Source organism: Chiroxiphia lanceolata, chromosome 18, assembly GCF_009829145.1.
Source record: "Chiroxiphia lanceolata isolate bChiLan1 chromosome 18, bChiLan1.pri, whole genome shotgun sequence".
NCBI lineage: Eukaryota > Metazoa > Chordata > Aves > Passeriformes > Pipridae > Chiroxiphia > Chiroxiphia lanceolata.
In genome coordinates, this window is record NC_045654.1 from 8,041,427 (window position 1) to 8,065,628 (window position 24,202).

General features: G+C 53.6%; 1 protein-coding gene across 5 annotated transcripts in view; it reads right to left on the reverse strand.

Annotated features, from left to right (window-relative positions):
- RPH3A (rabphilin 3A) overlaps positions 1-5,993 on the reverse strand; it is a 31,723-nt gene extending 25,730 nt beyond the window's left edge. For 4 of the 5 annotated variants that reach the window (XM_032706020.1, XM_032706019.1, XM_032706021.1 and 1 more), the window contains exons 1-2: positions 5,906-5,976; positions 4,131-4,280 (exon numbers count right to left, since the gene is read on the reverse strand). The gene's annotated coding sequence lies outside the window, so the exon portion shown is untranslated. Of the gene's footprint in view, positions 1-4,130; positions 4,281-5,905 lie in introns of all 5 variants that reach the window. The other variant, XM_032706018.1, reaches the window with a different exon arrangement.
- Between the last annotated feature and the right edge of the window lie 18,209 nt (positions 5,994-24,202).

Below are 24,202 nucleotides of genomic sequence, written 5' to 3' on the forward strand. Positions count from 1 at the left end.
GTCTCCAGCTGCTCGAGGTTCTCCAGTGGATGCTGGAAGGAGGCGGCAGCTCCCGCCAGTGCCAACGTGTCCAGGGCAGAGCCAGGAATAGCAGTGAGGTCTTAATTTCTGGCCTTAAGGAAGGGCCACATGACTCCAATCACACCGCTCCATTACTTCTGTGTGACGGAGCCCATGAATGTGATCATGCCCTGATAAAATGGGATTGAACGCCTTCCGTGGATCCCTCGGCCTCTCCCGTCATCGCCACTCGCTCCGAGCCAGGAGGTGCCAACTCGTGGGCGCTTCTCCAGCACCCAAAACCTGGCAGACGCAGCATCAGTGACCAGCATTCCTGGGCAGGCAGGGAAAGGCAGCAGGAGCCCCATGGCATGAGCCCATCCCACCCCATGGTACCAGGAAGGACACGGAGCTGCTGCTTCCCCGGGCAGGACCCAAAGCCACCCACAAACTGGGCACCTGAAAAGAGAGACCTTCCCACAGCTGCCCGAACTCACCCCTTCAGCCACCTGGAAATAACAACCCAGGGTAGAAAACAGACAATTCAGTATTTCACAGGCTCCCAGTGCAACGATCAGGTTTTTACGATGAGCTCAACAGTCCACACTCGATGCCTGCAGAGATTGTCTCCACCAGCAAAGACACTGACACAGGCAACCTATTTCTCCAGCCTTCTCAGCTCTGCAATGCAGCTTTCTTAAATATTGAATAAGTCTGCTGCTCTCCACCACCTGCCAGTGCCAATGATGAGGTAATTTTTGCATTGACAAAGCCTAATGTGATTAATCTGGTCTGAAAGGAGCAGGTTTTAGGGCTCGTCCATTCACTCGGAACACACTCGCAGACGGAGCGTCGGCAGCAGCCAGACCCCAACCAACCAACCCAAACTGCTGCTCCGCTGCCAAGTGGGAGATTATTCCTGTGTGTCATCACCGAACAGGAGGCTTTGAACTTGAATGGATCCCAACGTGATCCTCTGGAGGGCTGGTGGGGTTTGCACACTGGCATGGGAGTGGATTTACGCTCCGCGGATGGGGACGGAATAATAGGATATGAGGATGGGTTCACCTGATGGGGCTCCCCAGTCTCTTTCCCAGGGAGAAGAGGAACTATTTTGGGGTGACAAGTACCCACTGGGACCCCCCAGATGAGCAGGGGAGGAGCAAATGCAGGAGCCGGGATGCGCCAGGACGGAACCGTCTCCTCATCACTCAGCGTCCCCACATACTGTGTTTGGCAGGAAATCTCTCCCAGCTCAGGAGGATGTTCACTGCCATCTCACAACTCCATCAGGGCCAGTTCCTGCCTTGTCCAGCTCCAGAGCCCACACCTGGCACTCAGAAAGGTCTGCAAACCACAGGGGACCCCTAAGTCCTCACCAGACACTGGGCACAGATGCTGCACCCCATGTCCAGCTCTGCCCTGAGCATCTCTCAACATCCAGGCTTTTCCTTTCCCAAGAAAAGGGGGTTGCCCAGTGCAGGTGCCACGCACACCCCACACCATTCTCTACAGCACAGGGGACCCATGGCATGGCATTCCCATGGCTATAGGGGCCACAGAGCTGCCCAAACAGGCAGCGGGTGCTCACTGTCCTCCAGTGTCGGGTGGGATTTGGTACTGCTGGATTTACCTGCAGGAGGGCAAGAAAAAAGGTGGAAATAGCCCCAAAATATCTGCTGGAACTGCTGTGTAACACTGCAAGAGAATCAGCAGATCACATGGGGGGCCAGGAGGGCAGCCCAGCCCCATAGGGTTCCACACACCGAAACTCCTTCAAATCCTGACATTCCATCATTTGGCTCATCTCACATGCAAATTGGTTTAGGAAGTTCAGGCAAAATTGGGCATCTGCACTATGGAACAGCCCACTTTGGAGGCTTTTCTTTCAAAACAGAATGGAGGGAGGCAGAGCTCACCGGCACAGAAGCTGCTTGGCCTGGAGCTCCCCTGGACATCTAGACCAGGACTGGGGCATGGGACAGCAGGACAGTCCCACATGAAGCATGAGGTGACACACTGGCATGGCAGCACACACTGCCAGTGCTCCCACAAGGACCTGCATCCTCCAATAGCCCAGTAATGCCACGAGGTGGGATCAGACCCTGGACACTGAACCCCCTCAACCACCCCATGGCAAAGCGAGGGCAAGGAGTCCTGGGAATCCAGCTTTGGGAAAGACCCAGAACCAGCAGATTGTAGACCTGGGGTCATCACACCAAACCCTTGCAGGGAACAACAGCCCTGCAATTCCTGAGCCAGCTTTAACTGAATAATTAAAGCTAAATGTGATGACCACTTTCCCAGGTGAGTGACCCACAGACAGGAAACACAAAGCAATGGAAATCTTGGCCATTCCACAGCACCCCAATACCACAACCACTCCTGCAAGCCTACCCAGCAGCACCCACCCACCCCCAGCCCCGTGGCACGCCAGGATGGCACCACCACAACCTGGCACACTGCATTGCCCCATTGAACACACAGGAGCCCCCGGGGCTGCTCCTGCCTCCCCTGCCCTCCAGCTAAATCCACACCACAGCACCTGGGAGCCCTCCTTAAGGCAATGTCTGTGCTGCCTTTAAATTCCCACAAGGTGCTGAGAAATGCCTTCTTTCCCCTCCCCCTTAATTCCCAGCTCCCCGTCATCCTCCAGACAAAGCTCCATCCCAAGGCAGCCAAGCAGCATCACACAGTCAATTTTATTTAAGCAGCACATTGACATTTCCTCCAGCAGCTCCTTCACAAACCAAACACTGTTATGATACTGTCAGAGGGATTTACTCCTCTTGATTAATTATAGGAAAGACAATAGTAAAAAAAAAAATACATCATTCCTGGGTTTATCTGACTTCCCCATGGCTGTCGGAGCTGGGGGTCCCAGAGATGCCTGAGCCCACCTGGTGCTGCCATCGCTCCTTGTGCCACACAGAGCTGCTCCAAAGCTGCTTAGCAACAGATAAATCCCTGCATGGCTCCAGCACACGGATCACACCCTCGATGCCTGGGACAGGGAGCATGGCCAGAGCCACCAGGATGGACCAGCCTCACCAGGGATGTTGGTGCAGGGACCCCCATGCACCAAGAGCAGCTGCAAGAAGTTTAACAATGGGGAGAAGGCTGGGAAGTACCAACCAGGTGTGCTTGGAAGTGGCAGGTCCTGTTCGCTGCCAGGGAAGGTTTCCCAAAGGTGATGACAGTCCCCACGAGATGCCCCAGGGGTGCTTGAGGGCCACAGTGTCACACCACAGGACAGTAGCAGTGGTGGCACCCCCAGAGCATGACCCTGGCTGGGGGATGCTCAGGGGTGTAGCCCCACCCTCCTCATGGGATGCCAGGCTGGGGCAGAGGAGCCACCCAGAGCCAGGCCTCCCACACCAGACCTGTGTAGAGGGGTCCCAGTGGTGTGGAGGGGATCCCCCAGCACCACAGCCCCTCCCCAAGGGCCATGGGCAGCCCAGCCACCAGCAGAGAGGAGCACGGGGCCACCCAGCTCAACCTTTGCACCACCCTGGGCTCCCAGTTTGCCCAGTTACCAAGCACAACCCCTCTCCCTCCCCACACACCCTCAATATCTGGTCTCATGTAGCCAGACCTGCTCCCCATCACCAGCACACCAGGTCCAAAGCAGAGAGTCCATCCTCACCTCCCGGGGCCGGAGAAAGGAAATGCTGCTTCTAACACGTGAACCTTATAAACCATCCCATCCTCACCCCCGGCCACTCCCCAGCTTAACGAGGACGTGGGAATTAATCAGCCCGGCCTTGGGGAGCAGAGCCCTCCTCCCTTCCTAGACCTTGAGTGCTCTGCTGGGACCACCTGGAGCGATTCATTACCGTTATCACTAATTGGCAGCGACTGCAGTGACATCGTCACCGGGCTGTGGGCAGGAGGAGGGCACTGAGCCAGGGCCACCAGCGAGCTGGCAAAGGGTCACCGCTGCCAGCACAGCCCCCGGGACGCGCGGGGCACAGGGGGGGCCATCTCGTTTTCATCTCCCAGAGAAAGCCCCTAAAAACTTAAGCACAAAAAGGGGCTCGGGAGCTGTGAGCCCCCTCACCCTCCCTCAGCAGTTTTCCTCCCCTCGCCTTTCCCCAGCCAGGGAATGTTTAACAGCAGCACACACGTACCACGCGGCCACGGAGGCGCAGCAGAGTCCTGCAATGGGCTCCTGGGTTTCACCCTCGCTGCAAAGGGTGCTCCACACGACAAACGGGCTTTTCCCCCATTCGGCACGTTTTTTGGCTCTCCTGCGGAGCCAGGGCAGCGCCAAGGCAAGTCTGCGAAGGAGGAGGAAGCAGAGGGGTGGGCTGGAGGCAGCGGCGAGCTGGGCACGGGGTTTGCACCCAGGTGGGGTGCTCTGAGCAGGGTTGGTGGGCGTGGGGTGTCCCGGGAAGCCCACCCTGCAGGTGGCGAACGGCTCCCACCGCATCGCCTGGCGATGGCTCAGCGCCGCCGGAGCCTGCGGGGCTGCTGCGGGCGAGCAGCGCCCACCCAGCGCTGCCCTCCCGGGGGATCCCAGCAAAGTGCCCACGGGAGGCTACAGCAATTCCCAGCCCCAAGGCTCTACATCCCCAGGCTGATGCCCACGGAACCCCTGAAGCAGATCTCCTGAGTCAGCCCTCCAGCAGCAGCGAGCAGCTCGTTCAGTCCCTGCCGGATGAATGATGCATCATCAAATAAAGCCCAGTGTCACAACATTAACAATATTTATTTTCAGGCTAAGCTGCAGCCTGGGCTTTTGATACCAGTAATTAAAGCAAATGGTTCATCTGTTATCAGCTCTGCATCCCTGGAGCCAACTGTCCATGTTTTGAAGCCCTGTATTATCTTTTTTTCTTGCAGCCTTATGGGAAGGGGGGGATAAGACTGATTCACACACACTTCCAGGATGCCGGGAGGAATGTGGCATGGCCCGAGCCCAAAGCAGAGCCATGGCCGGGGCAGCCACCTAGCTCAAAGCTTTTTTAGTAGTGAAATGAAGGAGTGTTAATCGCACAAAGAAAAATTGCTGCTCCAGCTTATACCTGAAACCAGAATTATTAGAAGGACAGCAGCAAGAGAAATAATCAGGTCCCTTTCCTGAAGGAGCCCGTCCCTGGGAGCGGCAGCATCCAGCAGCCTCAGCCTAATTTCCGAGGTGGCTGGTTTTGCCTCCCGGAGGTTCCAGGCTACTCCAGAAAGGTTTTTAATGCCTTTTGCACCACTTTTGTCCATCGTGGGAAAGGAGCAGCGAAGGCACCTGCCAAAGCCCTTGGACCAGCCCTGAGCTGGGCAGTGATGCTCTTCCAGAGCCCCAGCAGGGAGCAGAGTACCCCAAGTGCCCCACAGCAGGGACAGGTCGTTCTCTGCATCCCGCAGCTCTCAGGTGCCTCGGAAGGGGCTCAGCCCTTGGTGCCACCGCAGCTCCTACTGGGCACACTCCGGGGACAGGGACAAGAGCCAATTCTGAGGGCTTGAACCCCCCCAAATGCTCAACACACTTCAAAGTTGTCCACACACCGGGAAAACCAGCAGCAGCACCCAGAGCCCCCCTGCACCCGCACCCACGGGCAATGCCACCACTCGCACCCCCAGGGAGCCCCCACCCGCACTCACGGGTGATGCAGCCCCACGCACACCGAGGGACCTGCTCCAGCCTCTGCCACCGGCCACCCACGGGGTGGGAGGTGTCACCCACAGACCGCACCGCTCCGAGATGCTGCAACTTTCCGCGGGCCGGGAGCGGGGCTGGGGGGAACGAGCATCCCTGGATCTGCATCCCGATCCCTGTCCCTGCGGAGCCTTGGGGCACCCCCGGCACCTCCTGCCCGCCCCGGGGGAGATGCGGTGAGACCCCCCTCCGCTGCCGCTCTCCCGCTCCCACGCTTGGCTGCAGCGCGGGGAACCCCCGACCCCCCCTTACCTGGGCCAGGGTCCCGGGGTGCCGGGGCCGCTCCCCGCGCACGGCCGGGCTGGCGCTGCGCGGCTCCGGCGGCAGCACTGCGGAGCAGCGCGGGGCGGTGCGAGGAGGGGACACGGGAGGGGACACGGCCGGGGCCGCCCCGCTCCGTGCCCGCCCCGGGGAGCCGCCCCCGCCCTCCCCCAGCCCCCCCCGGTATCCCCTCCCGCAGTCGGCTGGAGAGGGGGGCGGCGGTGGGACCCCTCTGCTCATCCTCTCCTCCATCCCGCTCTCATTCTTCCTCCTGCTCCTCAACTCTGTCTCGCCCTTTTCTTCCATACCCTCTCAAATCCCATCCCATCCCATCCTTCCCCAGCCTTGACCACTGCAGGGCGAGGGAGAGGATTCTCCCCCTCTTCTCTGCTCTGGTGAGATCCCAACCTGCAGTGCTGCATCCAGCTCTGGAAACCTCAGCACAGGAAGGACATGGAGCTCCTGGAGTAAGTCCAGAGAGACACAAGGGTGCTCCAAGGGCTGGATCCCCTCTGCTTTGGGGCTAGGCTGGGAGAGCTAGGGGTGTTCATCTGGAGAAGAGAAGGCTCCAGGGAGACCTGAGAGCCCCTCCAGTGCTTAAAGAGGCTCCAGGAGAGCTGGAGAGGGACTTTGGACAAGGGATGGAGTGATAGGATAAGGGGGAATGGCTTCCCACTGCCAGGGGGCAAGATTAGATGGGATATTGGGAAGAAATTCTCCCCTGTGAGGGTGGTGAGGCCCTGGCACAGATTGCCCAGAGCACCTGTGGCTGTCCTATCCCTGCAAGTGTCCAAGGCCAGGTTGGACAGGGCTTGGAGCAACATGGGATAGTGAAATGTGTCCCTGCCTATGGCAGGGGGTGGAATGGGATGAACTTTAAGATCCCACACAGCTGCAGCATTCCCCAAAAGCTGTGGGAGCTTCCTGTTGCTCGCAGTTCCCAGTTACTGGGGATCCCACAATCCTGGCAGCCCTAAAGATCATCCTAAAGACCACTCTGAGCCTCAGGCACAAGAGGGGCCCACACTACCTCCAGTCCAGACTTCAGAGGAAGGAAAATTCCTCATTCCTCCAGCTGGATTTCCCCGCTTTTATATAAATGATTTTTACCCAGCTGCACGTAAGCCTCTCATGAAAACCCTACTTTTTGGGGGATTTAAAAAGAAATCCCTAAAGAGACAGAAATCCTTGAAGGATGGAGCATGTTCTTGCCTTCAGCAAGGAAAGTATTCCACCACTCAAGGCTGAGTGTTGATTGGCATCATGTAAATGCTTGATGGACACCTCCTTCCCTTCCAGGCCCAACTCTGTGTTTTTATTTAGCAAAAGAATTCCTCGCTTATGCAAAATAGCTGGAGAGAGAAGCACAGGACTTTCAAGCTGATCTGTCTTGACACCTTCCTCAGAGATTCATAAAAAGCAGCAGAAATTTGAAAATCAGATCTAAAACTGGCTTTCCAGAAAGGAAAAAAGCAACACCTGCCATTCTCTGTTCTGAATACCTGGCACTTCCACACTCCTTTTTATAGCCCCTCTTCTAAAATAAAAGAACCAGTTTGATTTTTTTGTGGAATTAGAAATCCATTTTGGCAGTCTGGCAGATCCTGCAGCAGATCAAAGCAGGAGGGGTTATTTATTTATTTCCTCCCTGGTTTATTTTTATGCTCACCAGCCCTCTGGTTCTCCAGGAATTGCTGTGTTTCCCTTGGGATCTGACTGAGCATGGGGTTACCCTCTCTGTTTGACCCCAGAGCCATCCTGACTGGACTTGGATGGAGCACATGGACCAGCAGATCCTACCTGCATGCTCAAGTTAAGTGCAGAGGCAAAAATCCTGGAAGTTATCTGGGCAGTGCAGCATTTCCCTGTCCAGGTTGGAGCTCAGACCGGATGCAGCTCCATGCCATGGTACCAACAGTCTTGGGTTTATCCCCATTGGCAGCTGATTTCAGCAGGAATAACTGAGGAATAAAACCAAGTTCATGGCTACAGACAGCCCTGGGGGTCAAATCAGCACCCGCTGCAGACCTGGAGGCTCTGCCTCACCTCCAGCTGACTCCTGTGCTTGGATTCAGCCAGTGCTGGGGATGGAGTAGATGATGGAGCTGGGGAGGGAGCCAAGGGTTGAGCCAAGGATGGAGCCGGGGATGGAGACATGGACGAGGCTGGGGATGGAGCCAAGGATGGATCTGGAGACAGAGATGTGGATGAGGCTGGGAATGAATTCAGGGATGGAGCCAAGGATTGAGCCAAGGATGGAGCTGGGGATGGCATCACAGATGAGGCGGGGGATGGAGCTGAGATGGAGCCAAGGATGGAGCCAGGGACAAGGCTGGGAAGGGAGCAATCCCCCCAGGGCGGCACTGGCAATGAAACACAAGTACTGCTGACTCAGCATTGCCAACCCTGCACCTCTGATCAGATGCTCTGGGAGGAAACCTCTCCCCTCATTTACAGCACAATTAGTCACATCTAATTGGAGCACAGGACAGGAGACAGGGAGCAATGAGCCAGTGCCAGGCCCGGATTATCCCTCTGATACCTGCAGAGTCGGGCAGTCCAATGGAAAAAGGAATATGAGCTTTATAAAACAATTCTTCCTCTACGTTTTTAATTAAGATTAAAAGTGGTCCAGTGGAAATCTATAAACTCTCAGAGCTCAAGCACACAAAAACTCTGAATAACAGCTGACTCTGATACAGGGGAAAATAAATCAGGAGCACGTCAGGCCCTCCCCACACAGCTCCAAGCACGGGTGCATGGAGTTAAATTAAAAGGATTTATGGCAGCTTGAATGCCCAGGGGAGCATTTTTCCACTCCTGTAAATCACTTAAAGCTGAGCTGCTCCACCCCAAGCTGGCCTGGCCACAGATCCCAATGGATGCCCCCAGGAGCATCCTGGGATGAGACAGCAGGAATCGTGTGGCTGCACCGTAACTCAGCACGTGCGGCTCATCACACCCCACCCAAGGGATTTAGGGTGACTTAGTTATTTGACATGTGAAAGAGATGGGAAAGGACTCACCACCCACCACCCAAAATCCATAAACCGCTGCCCAGGGCAGCTCCTTGCTGGGGATTATGCTTTGGAAAAGAGGTGGAGGAGAAAAGAAGGAGAGGAGGATGGAGAAGGGATGATGGGCACCAGCCTGAGCTTTCCGAGCAGCAGGACAGAGCCTGGCAGCTGAATCCAGGGAGGTTGGGGACCTACTTTTTCAAGGAGAGAAAACCCCAAGCCAATATTTTGGCTGGAGCAGCAGAAAACCATCCCTCAGACTCTCCCTCAGCACCTGCCGGGATGCAGCCGGATCCACATCATTTCATTAACACCTTGAGCCCCTCCAGCTCACCCTCCTGCCAGCTCTGAAAATAACAAACAAGGCACAAACCAGAGGAGACAGCCTTGATTAATCCCTCCCGTTGAAGTGCTGGATTTAAAAAAAAGACATGGAAGAGAAAAGGAAAGAAAAGGAAATTTTCCCCCTTGTCACTTGATTCAGGTGCTGGGATGTCACAGGGAAAACAGCTGCTCCAAGGGCTGGTGAAGGGGTGGAGGAGGAACAGCACCTTGTGAGGATGCCAGGACATTTTTAACCACCCACAGTGTGTCAGCCCTCTGGTCCCATCCCTGCCAGAGATACCAAAAAGCATCCGCAGCAAGGGGGCTTTAGGGTCCCAACCCACTCTCACCCATCCCAGGTGAAAACCCCCCTCCTCAGCCCACTTCCCTCCTCACTCCGGAGACAGAAAATCCCACAGGGATCCCAAATCCCTCGGGAGATCCCCCATGTCCCATTCCTGTGGTGGCACAGGCAGGATCTGGCCCAGCAGGGTCCCAGCAGCGCCGCAGAGCCCCGAGCTCAGCACACTCATGTCGGCAGCTCATTACACTCTTTTAATAAGATATGTGCTAGTTTTACATTCATTTCTCATTCCTGATAACGTTCTGTCCTATATAACTGCACTATTATCCTTGGCGAGGTGAGGGGAAGAATATATTTCCTAAAAGACTACCTGCATTAATTTTGCAGTAAGTGCCATAAAAGATTTAATCTGCAGCTCCTCTTTTGTTAATGGGATTAGTATAACTTATTTACTGATTTAATTAATTGGCATGCCTTCCACTCAGCTGAACACGGCATTTCACAAACTTACGGGTTCCAGCTGAGGAGAACTGGGTGTCGTTTCATTTTGGAGGCTGCGGAGAGCACGTACCTGTGAGCCTTAAATAATTGAAATGATTTCCGACAGCACATTAAAAAGAGGGGAGGAAGGAGCTTTATCTTCTCTCCTACCTGTGAATGTAGAGAATCATCTGTGCTACACCGTTGCTGATATATATTCAATACCAGTTGTCACTGGTGACGCCCTCCAGCACCATGAGGGACCCGCAGAGATGGTTGGAGGGACCTCCTTCATCCCACCCGCTGCCTCCTCACAAACACAGGGATTTATTCATTTATCCATCTCTCATCCCTCGGAAGCCCAGGGTGATGGCACTGGGGTGCACATGGGAGGGTCCTGAGCTGTCACCCCAGGACTGGGGGAGCAGCACCCCCCGACACCTCTTGCATGGCTTTATTTAGGTCACCCTGTGCTCGGCAGCCCCGCTCGCAGCGGGGGAGGTTGGACTTCACACTCTTGCTCTCGGAGCTGCTTTTCTAGGTCACCAACCCACAGCGGTGTATTAAAATAGAGCCTCTCCCCTCCCCATCCCCACGGCCGTAGGCTGCTGCGGTGCCCGGGCTGTGCCAGCCGCCAGCCGGAGGGGAAGGGGTGTGACAGGGCGGCTGCGATCCCTGCCCCTCCACGGGAACACTGCGGGGGGGGCAACTCTGCACCCCCAGAACAACCAGCTCCGAGGGCATTTGGGGTGGGCACGGCAAAATGACCCCATGCTTGGGGACATATGGATCCGGCAGCCCCACTCCTGGCTTCCCGTCCAGGCAAATCCCAGCCCGGACAGGGAGTCCTGGAGGGGGCAGAGGGTCCAGGCGCTGTGATTTGGGTCCCCAGCCCAGCACCCCTCGCACCCGTCGGACACACTCAAAGCCACCAGCAACCACCTCATACAAAGGGCTGTTTTCCAGCTTATTTCCCAGCAAGTCCTGCAGGATATTGATACCTGGAGGTGCTGCTGACTGCAAACTCGGCACCCCATGTCACTGGGTGTCACCTCCGAGCTCTAGCCGGTGACCAGGGACAACCACCCCGTGCCAGACTTTATATAAAGAAATCCCAGCTCCCAGCCCTCAGCTCAGCCCAGGAGGTGCCGCCTCCAGCAGCGGTTTTTGGTCGATCTGCAGTAATTAACTCCCAGCCAACGGCGATGTCCAGGCAGGCGACCGCATTCCCAGCCGGCAGAGAACCCTGGAAGCATTTCTCCCGTGGAGAGGTGGGCGGCTCCACTCTGAAGCAGAGAAGCATCATCCCGCTCTTATCTCACTCCGCAGCAGCTTCCAAATGGAAATTTTACACTGGGAAAGAAAAGCCCAGCCCGGCAGGTGTCTGCTGGCTCCCCAGCCTGACTCCAAGAATATCTCCCTGTTCTGCCAACACACGGAGGCAGATTTCAGCTGGCGGCTCCCCTGTCCCTCCCCAGCCAGAGCATCGCACGCGGATCCACAGAAAGGCTGCTTGGGTGGGGACAGGAGCACCAGCTCACCGTGACACTGCTCACCAGGGATGCCAGGGCTGGCCTGGAGCTGGGTCAATGGAATTAATAACCTCCTGGTCTTTCCAAGTAGTGGTGACCAGCCACAGGTCATTACCCCACCCAGGGACTCCCTGGCAGCACACGGTGGGTCTTTGGGGTCCATTTGTTATTATTTCTCTTCTCTCTGATTTTTAGAGTGCTCCTTTCCCACGCCCTGGGAATGATGCTCTGCCCCTGCTTTGCCTGGAAAAGCTGTGGCTGCCCCATCCCTGGAAGTGTCCAAGGCCAGGCAGGATGGGGCTTGGAACATAGTGGGATAGTGGAAGGTGTCCCTGCCCAAGGAGGTGGAACTGGATGAGCTTTAAGATCCCTTCCAACCCAAACCATTCTGGGAATCTGTTATTCTTTCCAGATGTCATCCCAGGCCAAAGGTTCCTCTCACAAGAAAGGAGATCAATAATATTGATCATCCTCTGCCCCACCAGACCTGCCATGGTCAGGGCCTGAGGTCACTTCCCAGTGCTGGCACCAGGGACAGGACTGTGCAGGTTCATGGGGACCTGTCTCCCTGCTGTACGTGCTCCCTTTTCCATACGAATCCACAGCAAAAGCCTTGGCAAGTCTGAACTTCCCAAAATCTCCGTTGGGATCAGGATGTTGCAGCAGCACACGTTGTGCTCCCATGGGAGGGAGCAGAGACACCTTTTCCAGCCACGGCGCTTGTTTAACAAGCTCAGGGATCAATACTGTCATCAAGTCCTGTCCAAGTGACAGCACGAGCGACGCTCAGCTGCAAAGGGATTTGGCTGCAAAGGGATTTGGCTGCCAAGTCTTCCCAGCATGGAGTGATTTGCTGGATGTTGATCCCAGGGGCAAAGCCCAGCCTGGACAGGGAGCCTTGGAGGAGGCAGAGGGTCCAGGTGCTGTGATTTGGGTCCCCAGCTCAGCACCCCTCGTACCCATGGGACACCCTCAGAGCCACCAGCAACCATCTCATACAAAGGGCTGTTTTCCACCTGGTTTTATTTCCCAGCCAATCCTGCAGGATATCTATTGATCTCTGCCCAGGCTGCTGCCTTGAGAGGAATGATTTTCTTGTGGAAATTAAAGCAGCAGCAGCAGCTGAGTTTCTCACATGAGAGTGGAAAGGTTGCTGGGCTGGTAGCACAAGGCACAATTTGGGAGTTGGAAACTGTCTGGTTGGAGCCCCCAGGATCTGGGATGGTGTATTTCCAGCTGCCAGCGTGCCTTGTTTTGGGAAGAAACTCAGCAGATATCCCTCATCCTGGGCAGCACAATAATCCACTAGCCCAGGGAGGACAAGCAGCTCCTCACAGCCAGCCCTGGAGCCTCTGCAATCCCTTGGGAAGGGTTAAACATGGAGTATCACAGCATGAATATTCTCTCCAACACCTGCATCTCCTCCGCAGGGAGAGAGAGGAGAGGTTTTGAGATATGCCAGAACCGTTGCTTTGATCTTCAGTGGAGGCTTCTTACTGCTGTTTAAAGGAAAAACAACCTCAGAGGGCTTTGATATTCCTGAATACACAAACACTGGGAGAAAATATTCCTTAATACACAAACAATAGGAGAAAACAGAAATGCTCTGGAGTAGTTAATGTGTATTCATGCTGGATTCTGTTAACCTGGATAAGGAAGGTCTTAGGGAACAGCCTCCTGAGCATCCTCCCAGGAGGGTGTTTGTACAGATCCTTATTCCAGGAGAAATGTGCAGAAGGTCAGAGAAAGTCACCCAGATCAGCCCAATAAATACAAGTCACCCATCGCTGGGCAGCTGCGGCCGCTTAGTGCAGATTTATGGCTCCGAGGGTTCCCACTGAAGATGAAGTGCTGTTCCTGGACCTGTGACCCAGGAAAGCGGCACAGCATGGAAACCACACACTGAAATGTATTGCTGGGCATTCACTGGATGGACAGATGGACATGCTGGGCCAAGATCCCTTCTGGACACAACAGCCAGTGATTGATTTTTGTGTTGCTGCCCAGAAACCATCTCCCGCGGGGGGATTTCCAGGCTTTGCCCTGGCTCTGGGCAGAATCTCCTGCTGCAAATGTAGGTTTTCCCAGCTCCCTGGCAGCAGGGAGGATTGTAGGGAGAGGGTTAAGGCAGGATGGAGACAGTTCAGTGACAGACAGACAGTGATTGACAGACTCAATCGATCCCACTCCACAAAGGATGATCCAGTGTGATTACACTGGAGCTGGGCTGAGGCTGCAGGATCATGGGCAGCGCCTTCCCACCCTGCACTCCAAGAAATGCATCTACAAACCCTGACCTGAATTTCCATGCAAAACCTGACCACAATTGGCAGTTCTTCCCCAGAGGATCAGATCTGGGGGGCTGGTGAATTCGATCTTTGCTCCAGCAGGCACAGCCAGGATGCTGCACAGACGGATGCTCCGCTCCAACTACTGCACTGGGATATTATAGGATATAATGGAGACATTCTATTTGGACCTAGAGATAACTAAGGAAGAGGAAATGACTTGGCAAGAGCTGAGCCCTCATCCAGCCACAGAGATTTGGCTGGAGGCAGAGCCAGGAGAAGGCACCTGGTCAGCGCCAGCACCACTCTGGCTGATGGATTGGGAGCGACAGCCCAGAGCCCTGTGGCTGTGACTCTCTGCACAACCACAGAAGCGAGCAGAGACCCACGAGCCAGAGCTTCCTGGTAAGAAACTGACCCATCCCTGTATCCCTGCATCCCTGCATTCCTGCATTCCTGCATTCCTGCTCAGGAAGTGAGATACATGAAGTTTAACATGAAGTGCTTCCAGCAAGACCCCAACAACCCCAGGGGTTGGCACTGATAAAGGAACGGCAAGGATTGGTCTTGTTGCAAGGAAAACTACCTCCATCCTGATTATTTTCTCCTTACAGAAAGCCAGCACAGCAAGACACCATCCAGGTGTGCATGGGGCAGGATGGAGAAGGCATCTCCACTGGTAAGGAATGTTGGCACTGCCAAGAGTGTAGGAACTGGCACAGGGAGTGGGATGCAGCCCCTTGTGCCTGGACCACCCCCAGCAGCATCACCGTGGCCAGGAGGGATTTCTAGGGTGCCTCCCCACCTGGAGAAGTGACAGTCAGGACTGGCCTCTCAATTAGCAGAGCAAATGTCTCCATTGCAAGGTGCTCCATCCTCTGTCCCATCCTGCACAGCCCACCCGGAACACGCCCCGTCACAGCTCCTGCTGCCTCTGGCTGCTCCAGTCGCCCTCCCAGCTGCTGATCTCAGAAACATCTGTTAAAGCTCCTTTTTCTTCCAGGAACAGATTGAAGTGACCCGATTTCCAGGACTGCTCATATGCACCTGCATCCATTGAGCAGACTCGGCTCTTATTTCCTAAACTGCCTCTCCCCTCGCTGGGATCTGCACAGCCACTGCTCCCACATCCCACTGACCTGCAGCCCCTCCTCTCCTCTGCTTGTCCTCGTGGATGGTCTGACAGCACTCACAGAAAGAAGAGTGGGATTCCTAGTTATGGCTGGATGTGGTCACCTCTTGCCAGTGATCACTGGAGCAAGAGCTGAGCGGCCTCATCCCTGCTTGGGAAGCAAAGGAAGTTCCACATCCTCCTCATCTGCCTTCAGCCCAAAGCAGTGGCTGCAAATCCCTGGCCATGCTGCAGCCCTGGTGTCCCAGTGACATCCCAGGGACACCTCAGGCACAGCTCTGGCACAACTGGTGCATCCTGTGGATGGCCTAAATCTCTCTCCACGTCCCCCTCCAGTGCCAACACACCCCTGGCCATGGCTGGGAGGTGACCCAATTGGGGACACCACATTCCCCAGAGCCCAGTGCCCATTCCTGCATCTGTGCCTGTCTGTGGCCCTGTCCAGGTGGGAAGGGCAGGAACCACATCACAGCTCCAGCACAGCACGAGGCTGTGTCCAGCCAGCATCCCTTGGGAAGAGACCATCCACCAACAGAACCAGCCTGTCCCAGAGCTCCTCCTCTTAAAACAGCAGGAAAAAAAGACCAAACCCCAGGATGAGCTTATCCCCCTGGACACCTCCTGCCACAACCCAAGTCTGAATTTCCATCAAAAACTTGACCGTGGTTTGGAGTTCAGAGGATCAGATCCAGGTTTTTGGTGAATTCAACCCTTTCTTTGGCAGCATTGCTTTTCCTCATCCTCTCCCACAGTCCACACCCTCCAGGTGGCTCCCTGTCCCCGTGTCCTGGCACCCCAGGGTGGCACTGGGGACAGCGGGACAGAGCACGAAGCCGCTGCCGGCACCGACGGATCAATAACTTTTATCTGCATCATTATGTGCCTTTGCAGGGAAATAAATCAGATGTGTAGGACACTGAGCAGCCAGAGCTATGGGACAAAACACCTCCTGATCCATCCCAACATATCAAGGCTCAAATCCAAGCTGAATCCATGAGAATGCACACCAAGAACTGGAAATCAACCCCGGTCCTGCACAGTTCTGTGCTTTCCTTTCTGGATTTCTTCATCTCCTTTGCTTTCTCTGACTCCTGGACACCATGTAGAATGTGCATGGAGAGCTTTCCTCGTGGAGCAGACAGAGAAATCCCTTTCCAGGACCCTCCCTGGAGCTGCAGGCAGCCTGAAAGCAGCTTCTCTTTCTCCTTTTCCCAAATCTCTGCCCCAGGAGGGCAGCCGGGGACTGTGCCAGACCCTTCCCGCTTGCCCAAGCTGAGCCTGTTCTTTTCCAGGGCTGTAAATCCTGACACAGAGCTTTTTTTTCCTGCTTTTTACCATTTGGCAGCCGTTCAGGTTGTATTTGTGTTTTGGCTGCCAGCAATGCAGCATTTACAAACCTGCCCTGGATTTATCCGCTGCAGCGTCGGGCGCTACGTTAACAAACACAAAAGTTGGGGATGTTTTGGAAATGGCAACTTCTGACACTCAAAATGCACCTCCAGCCTTTTCCCACCCCCACCCTCCCCCCTTCTCCTGTCTCAGTTCATTCCTCCTCACAGCATCAATCCTCTTTGGTTTCCCCCAAAATGAATTAAACACACACTTTGCTTTTCTTCCCACCCTCCCAGCTGAGTTTGCCCCATGTGACATCTCCAGGAGTGCTTCCCCATAGGTCAGGGTTCCCCCTCCCTCCTAATTTTGGGGTTCCTCTGGGAGAAACATGTGGTGCCACAGACTTTCCCCCGCAAGGGCCATTTCTGTGGGGTACTGAATAGATCCTCTGGTGTCACAGCAGCCTCTGGATGCACCAACACCCTCTTGGGAAAAGCATTAACGTGCTGGGGTGCATGGTCCCCACTCCTGGCAGTCCCCATCCCTGGAATTCCCCTGGAGAGGGTGGAAGGCCCCACTGTGCCATGTCCCTGGAGGACAGCACTGAGGGATGCTCACCCGGTCCACTTAGCAAGTGGAAAAGCAAAAGTGTGATGACACCCAAGGCAGGTGCTGCTGTGAGGTGCTAAAGCTCTTCCCAAGGGCTTTTCCCATGACAGAGACACTCTGCTCTGCTTCTCAAAACAGCAGAAAGCAAAGATGGCTTTGGAGACATCACACCTTCCCAGACATCCCAGTTTGGATGTGCTCCAGGCCCTGCACCTAGGGAACAGATCCCAGAGGGATCCAGCACCAAAGGACCAAGAAGCACAGCTGGAGCAGAGGTGATCTTGGCACCATCAGGGCTGTCTCCAGATCCTGGAGCATGGCTCTCCCTGCCACCAGCTGTGCTGAGCCTGTGGGTTAAACACCAACTCCTCAACCACCCACACTCAACCTCTTCCACTGACTTAGTCCTGTGCTATCAAAGCTGGCTGATAAAGAGGCTTCTTTTCCAGAACTATAAAAATTCACTAAAGCAGTGACTGGTTACTGCCAAGCTAGAGGATTCTCCAGTGCTTGGGGCAGAGCCAACGGTGCCATGAGGATCTTGTGTCCAACCTGCCCCTGCATTGACATTTAGGGGTTTACTTGCTGCACAAGAGAAAAGAGCAGCACTATTAAACTTCATAAAGACAAAAATCAAGATCAAATGCAAAGAGTGAAGCTGAAATTTAGGCAGGTGAAATGCCCCTCAGCTCCTGAACAACCAGGACAAATGTGCCATCAATAACCCCAATGGAGCTGGCACGAGGCAGGATTCTCACAAGGAAAATTGGCACCTCTTTTTTTCTAATCAGTTGATGGGGACTTTGCAGGAAAGATCAGGATTTTGGTGCATTAACCTGCAGGATGCAGACCCAGCCAGGTCCACTCTGAGCCAGAGAGACTGGCACAGCAGGATGAAGCAGTGAGACAATTTAGGGAACAATGAGATGCCAGCACAGCCAGAACACGATGGTCCAAGCAGGATCTGATCCTCAACTTCCCCAGCCCAGGGGACCAGAGACCTCCTGCATCTCCAGCTAATCTAGTTTTTAACTCCTCCCTGAGCTTCCAGCTCCCTCTCTCCCCCTCCAGGGTTTAATTGTTCTGGCTCCCTCTGCACAGCCATGATTCTGAGGGCTGGAAGAAGAGGAAAATGAGTTTAATTCTGCCCCCGTCACGCAGCAGGTCCTGATCTTTCACCACCAACATCAACCCAAAGCCACCATTTACTTCCCTGGAGCTACTCCTCATTTACATCAACATAATTGATATTCTGGCTCGTTAGGTTTTAATGCACAGCTTCGAGAACTTATTTAAAATTCACCGAAGCTTCCGCGCTCAAAAGGATTTAAGGCCCGGGAAAAAAAAAAAAAAAGGGTGTTGGTGGAATTCTGCAAAGCCCCAGAGGCAGAGGGATGGGAGCAGATCCATCTGCTCCGCAGTGCAGCGGGAGCAGGGCTGTAGGAAATCAGGAGGGGGTGACACAGTGATCCCTTGGGCAGCCACTGGTGCTCCTCTCCTGCCAAGCACGTGGAGAAACCCCCTCCAGGTGCTGGAAGAGTCAAAATCCCCCAGTTTTGAGGTGGCAGACACTCCCTGCACCACTTCCCCGAAAAAGGGGCAGGGCAGCCTCAGGATGGTGAGGTGGGCACTGTCCTGGTTAAAGGCAGGGAGATGGAGGGGACAAGTGGCCACTTGTCAGAGCATTCCTCGGGCAGGGCTGAGTTTGGAATCACAGAATCCCAGAATGTGCTGAGTTGGAAGGAACCCAGAAGGATCATCAAGTCCATCCTTGATCAATGGAGAGTGAGCACCACCAGAGCTGTGAGCCATCCAGTTAAAACACGTGAGGGAATGAGAGATCCTGGGGATTTTCCACACTTTTTCCCTAATTCCCATTGAGTCCAAAACCACGTTCCAGGAGAAGCTGCGAAATGTTCTGGAATCAAGAAAGATGAGACAAGAGGCAAGAGGGGAAAGCAAACTGAGTTCTTCAGCTGTTTGATTTTTCTTTTTTTCCTTTTTACTTTTTTTCTTCCGTTTCTTCTTCTATTTTCTCTTCTTTTTTCCTCCTCCCCCCCCCCCCCCGTCCTTCCTCTTTCCTTTCTTCTTTTTTCATAGAATTATTGGGGTTGGAAAAGACCTCTATACGATCATAAGGTCCAAATTCCCTTTCTTCTTTTTTTTCTCTTCTTTTTCCTTCCCTTTCTCTTTTTCCCTTTCTTTACTCCAGTTGCCTCCCAGCACCCAGCGACGAGCAGCTCCCACAAAGAAGGTTAACACAGCTCACATGGTTATTTGTTGCCTCATCAACCTGAGGACAAGGAAAAAATATTCCTCATCTATCAATGCTGGATAGAGTCGGGTCCCTTCAAATGGGGCATTACAGGGGACATTTCTCCTTTGTCACTGGGGTTATTTTGGGGACAAGTATCAGGCACTGGCACTTCACAGCCCGTTCCCAGCGCATGGGGAGCAGAAGTCGCACCTCCCAACCATCCTGGGCCCCTCTCACCCCGCACAGCCACGAACTGGGGGTTAAACGTGGTGGGAGAGAGGATGGAAAGAGAAATTTAAAGGATATTAAAACCCTCAAGGACAGTCACGAATTGTGCATCTCCTTCCCTAAGCCGCCCCGCGAGGCTGAAACGTTTCTTCCTCCTCTTCTTGCTTCTTCCACCCCAAAAGGAAAGAAAAATAAGCAGGGAACAAACCGAGTGCACATTTCCGAGCAAATCCCTTTTCAGAGCCCACTCGGAGCTCTCCCGGCGCAGTTTAAGGAATATAACACGTCCTCTCAAAGGAGATGGGTTTTTTCCCCCCCATAAAAAGATCCGCTAATGGCTTTCCAAATGCAAGGCAGGAGGATAATCTAAAGGCATAAAAACTCTTGCCAGAGGCAGATTCTGTGGGATGTGTTTGTCAGCAGCTCCCCTGCTGTGCCCCCATCCCCCTAGAATGGGGAAGCACAGGGGGGTCAAGGCAGAGCAGCTGCCCCTCAAAACCTCTGGACACAAGGTCAGATTGTTGTACTGTTCCTCATCCTAAAATCTGCACAACCATCAGCTTTCCAGAGAGTCCAAAGGGATGATGAGGTCCAGCCCTTGCTCCATCCCCTCATGCCTCTCCTGGGTCTGCTCCCCAAAAACGCAGCCACTGGAAGTAAAAACAGATCCAAAAGGCAGAATTAAACCAAGGAACCAAAGAGGGAATCAAGGAGCAGCAAAGAGACACCGTTTACATATTAGAACCCAAGAACTGTTTGAGTTGGAAGGGACCTTCAAACCCATTTTGTTCCACCTCTGCCATGGCCACGGAACCTTCCACTGGACCAGGTTGTTCCGAGCCCCAAGAATTTTTTTAAGACCAAGATGAGCTCAGGATCACTTGGCTCTCTCACCTCTCTCAAGGCAAATAAAGCAGCAAACAGCTACTCAAAGCCTCTCCACAAAGATCCCAAAGGATTCTGCCTTGGGAATCACTTTTTTGAGTTGCACTTGGGCACAATAGAGGCTGGATTGGCAAAGTCTCAGACACTCACATCCTCTCTCTGCTTTGAAAGGGCTGAGAACACAAAAACTGGAGGTGCAGGTAAGGCCAGTCAGCTTGGGGAAAGAATTTAATGAAGAACAGAGAGAATTGGATGCTGCTTAGGGACAATTAATTATTTTAAAAGCTTCAGAAAAAGATTCATAAAAGCCTCACTCGGGAGACGTAATCAGGCTTAACAAGATTTATTCTAAAAAATACAATATATAGGACTAGATTGTTTCTACCAGGTAAATTATAAAAGGAGCAAAATGAATGAGAGCAAGAAGAGCTTGGAAGAAATCCTGGTCCCTGTCCAGCCCCACCAGGTCAGGTCCAGGTCCACCTGAGCAGAGGGGTCAGCCTGGAACCAACAGGTGGGTGGAAATGCTGCTGATGACACAGAGGAATTGGGCTTATTTAATACAGAGGATAAAGAATGAGATGATGCATTTGTGCCATGGTACGGTGGGATATTTTGTGTCGCAACACAAACTAAAATAAACCAATAAATTCAGATTATTAACACCAAGTTTTTCAAAAATCAGCAAGATCTGGAGCAAGTGAAGCAAAGAGGTTTAAATGTGCTGGCCAAGGAGTTAATTCTAGGTATTATTTTAATTTTTTTTTTTTTGCTTTATAAGGCCTTTTTAAAAGGCTACTTTGAATTCCAGTGGTGTTATTTATTTCCTTGTGCATTAAAACAATCCACGTCACCTTCCAGATTGTTGGGCTGACATTGAAAACAAGGGAATATCTGAAACGGGACTCGCTTAATGGAGAAGTGAGATTTAATTAGTGCCAATCAGCACACATTTTGGAAAAGCAGATTTCATTAACCCAAGCCCAGCTTTCCCTGAGATTCCAAAATGAGTTTCCCAACGTGCCTGGTCCTTGGATTTGACTGCGGGGGGTGTTTTGATGAAGGAGCTGGAACAATAGAAAAATCAACAGCAGAACCTGCTAAAGCTCTAAACAGCTTGTTCCACCCGGGAATGTCAGGGAAGGGAGCGATGGATGGTGAAGGGAATGCTCTGATGGATGTTGATGGGAATGCTTTGCCCGCTGACAGCTCCTGGAATAACGAGGGTTATTCTAAGGGTTATTCCTGTTAACAAGCAGAGGGAAAGCAGGTTTACAGAAGGAGTAAGAGCAAAGCTCAGGCAAAAGTATTCCTTAGAAGCCATTAAATGACGGGCTGGGAAATGGGGAAACATCTGGGGAGAACAGAGCTGGAGGCTCTCTCTCCTCCCATCCCATCTGGATGGACACACACATCCCATTTGGGATATTCCATGAGCACTGCAGCTTCAGTCAGAGCTCCATCCCAGTGTGATGGATCTGCCTGCTGGCGGTGATTTTCCAGGCTGGATCTGTGCTCTGGCTTTTATTCCTCTCCTGGGAAATCAGGAGCAAGCTCTGCAACAGGCAGCCAAAAAAGAGAAACGGGGAAAAAAAAAATCACTTACTAGGACAATCCAAAAAGGGAAGAGCTGGGAATTGGGATGGATCCAGGCTGGAAGCGAGGGCAGCACAGGGGCAGAGATGCTGCTGGTGCCACCCATGTGGGAAACAGGGATCAAGGGTAGCAACGCAGGAGGATCCCAGAGCCAGGATTTTTTAAAGGGGGCTTATAAAAACCAGGAAGAGGGACTTTTTACACCAGCAGATAATAATAAGAACAAGGGGAAAGGTTTTAAACTAAAAAAAGGGAGATTTAGATAGAATATTAGGAGGAAATTCTTCCTTGTGAGGCTGGGGAGGCCCTGGCACAGGTTGTCCAGAGAAGCTGTGGCTGCCCCATTTCTGGAAGTGTTCCAGGCCTGGTTGGATGGGGCTTGGATCAGCTTGGGGTAGTAGAAGGTGTCCCTGAAACAGCATCACAGGGAGCAAAAACAAGCAGGTCTGTGGTTCTGGATGTGCAGAGGCACCTTCCTCCTCTGCAAAACCTTCACGTCTCCGCTCAGGCGAACACCAAACCCTCCTCCCAATGTCTCCGAGCCCTTCTGTCCCCAGCCCCTGCTCCAGTACCTTTGGGAGGGATCACAGGACACCCCGAGCCAGGCGGCTGCTGCAATGTCACCTCTGTGCAGAGGAGGGCGGGGTTGGCTCCTCAGGGCTCCTGTCTCGACAGAGCTGTGACAGGAGGAGAATTAATCCTGAAGGCTCAGCTGTACCTTGGATTTTGGGGCCCTGGAGCATCCACACACACACACACACACACACACTGTGCAAGGTCTGGGAGCAGCAGGGACACACCAGCATCCCCATCCTGTCATCCTCCCTCGGGTCTGCCCAGACACTGATTCCCGTCCCAGAGATCTCTCCCAAACTGGGATTGATTTCTGCTCATCAACAAGCCTGTCGGTGACAACTCAAGGCTGTTAACTTCCAGCTCAGGAGCACTTCTCCAAACCACAACCAGCCTCTCACAAAGCTCAAACGCTCTCATCACACCTCCCCAGAGAGTCTGACACTCAGACGTGATGTTCTGGTTCACCTCCAGGCCGTGGCCATCGGTGTCCTCCCCTGCTCCCTCCTCCTCCAGGCAAAAGCAGGAGAGAGGAGCACGAAGGACACATCACATCAAGCACTGTGTCATGCTCAGAGACACGGAGGCTCCAGAGTGAGGGTGTGAGAAGGACCTGGTTGGATGAAGCCTCTGGAGGTGACTCAGGCCCAGGGAGGACACTGAGAGATGCACATTGTGGGTGTCCATCCGAGCGCTCCGGCTGCAGTGACCTGTGGATGTGCCATTTGCTCTGGCACTGCTGCATGTCTGTGCCCTGCTTTCCCAGAGGGATGTTCCCCAGGAGAAGGTGACCTGACAGCTGCAATACAGCAAGTCCCAGCAGAGGATGTGGCACTGGAGCAGAAAGCCAGGTGAGACTGGCCAGGAACTGGGGAGGGATGGATGACACACCCAGTGCCACCCCACAAAGTGGAGGGTCTCAATTCCTAAAAGTAGGAGCATCCTTTCCATTAGCTCTAATTCCTCTGGATTTGGACTTGGTGGGACCCAAAGCAGAGACCAGATGAGCCACATTTCCATCCACTGATAACAGAACCATCACAGAATCCTAGAGTGGTTTGAGTTGGAAGGACCTTAAAGCTCATCCATTCCCACCCCCTGCTATGGGCAGGAACACCTTCCACTAGACCAGGTTGCTCCAAGCCCTGTCCAACCTGGCCTTGGACACTTCCAGGAAGGGGTGTTATTGATTCATTACACAAACACTTTGGATGTTTTGCTGCCAAGGCCTTCTGCCAGAGATGGTTCTCCATGAAAGCCCTTCAGATATGCTCTCAGCTGGTCCTGACTTGGGGTCTTCCTGCCCACAAGCTCCTGCCTGGGATGGATTTCAGAAGAGCCAAGTGTTTCGCTGTAAGGATGATGGGTAAAGCCCAAGGCTGCTCTCAACAGTGTCTCCACACTGTGAACTGGAGAGCAGCCAGGTGAGATGTGACTCAACACGTCTCCACTCATCCAGAGCTCCACGACCAACAGAGGGAAACCCCAAACCCATCCCCAGCCCCACGGGAGTCCAGTCAGCATCACCGGAGATCCATCACCCACCCAGGAAGGCTCAGGCAGCACAGTGGGAAGAGCAAACCTGCCTTTGCAGATCCCATCATGGAGCAGACAGTGAGACATGCTGGAACATTGTTCTGGAACACCCTGCTGACCTTTACAAACCTGATTTTTCCCCCATCTCCTGCTCTCGAGTCCCTGCTGCAGCTGGAGTGGGACATTCATCATCAT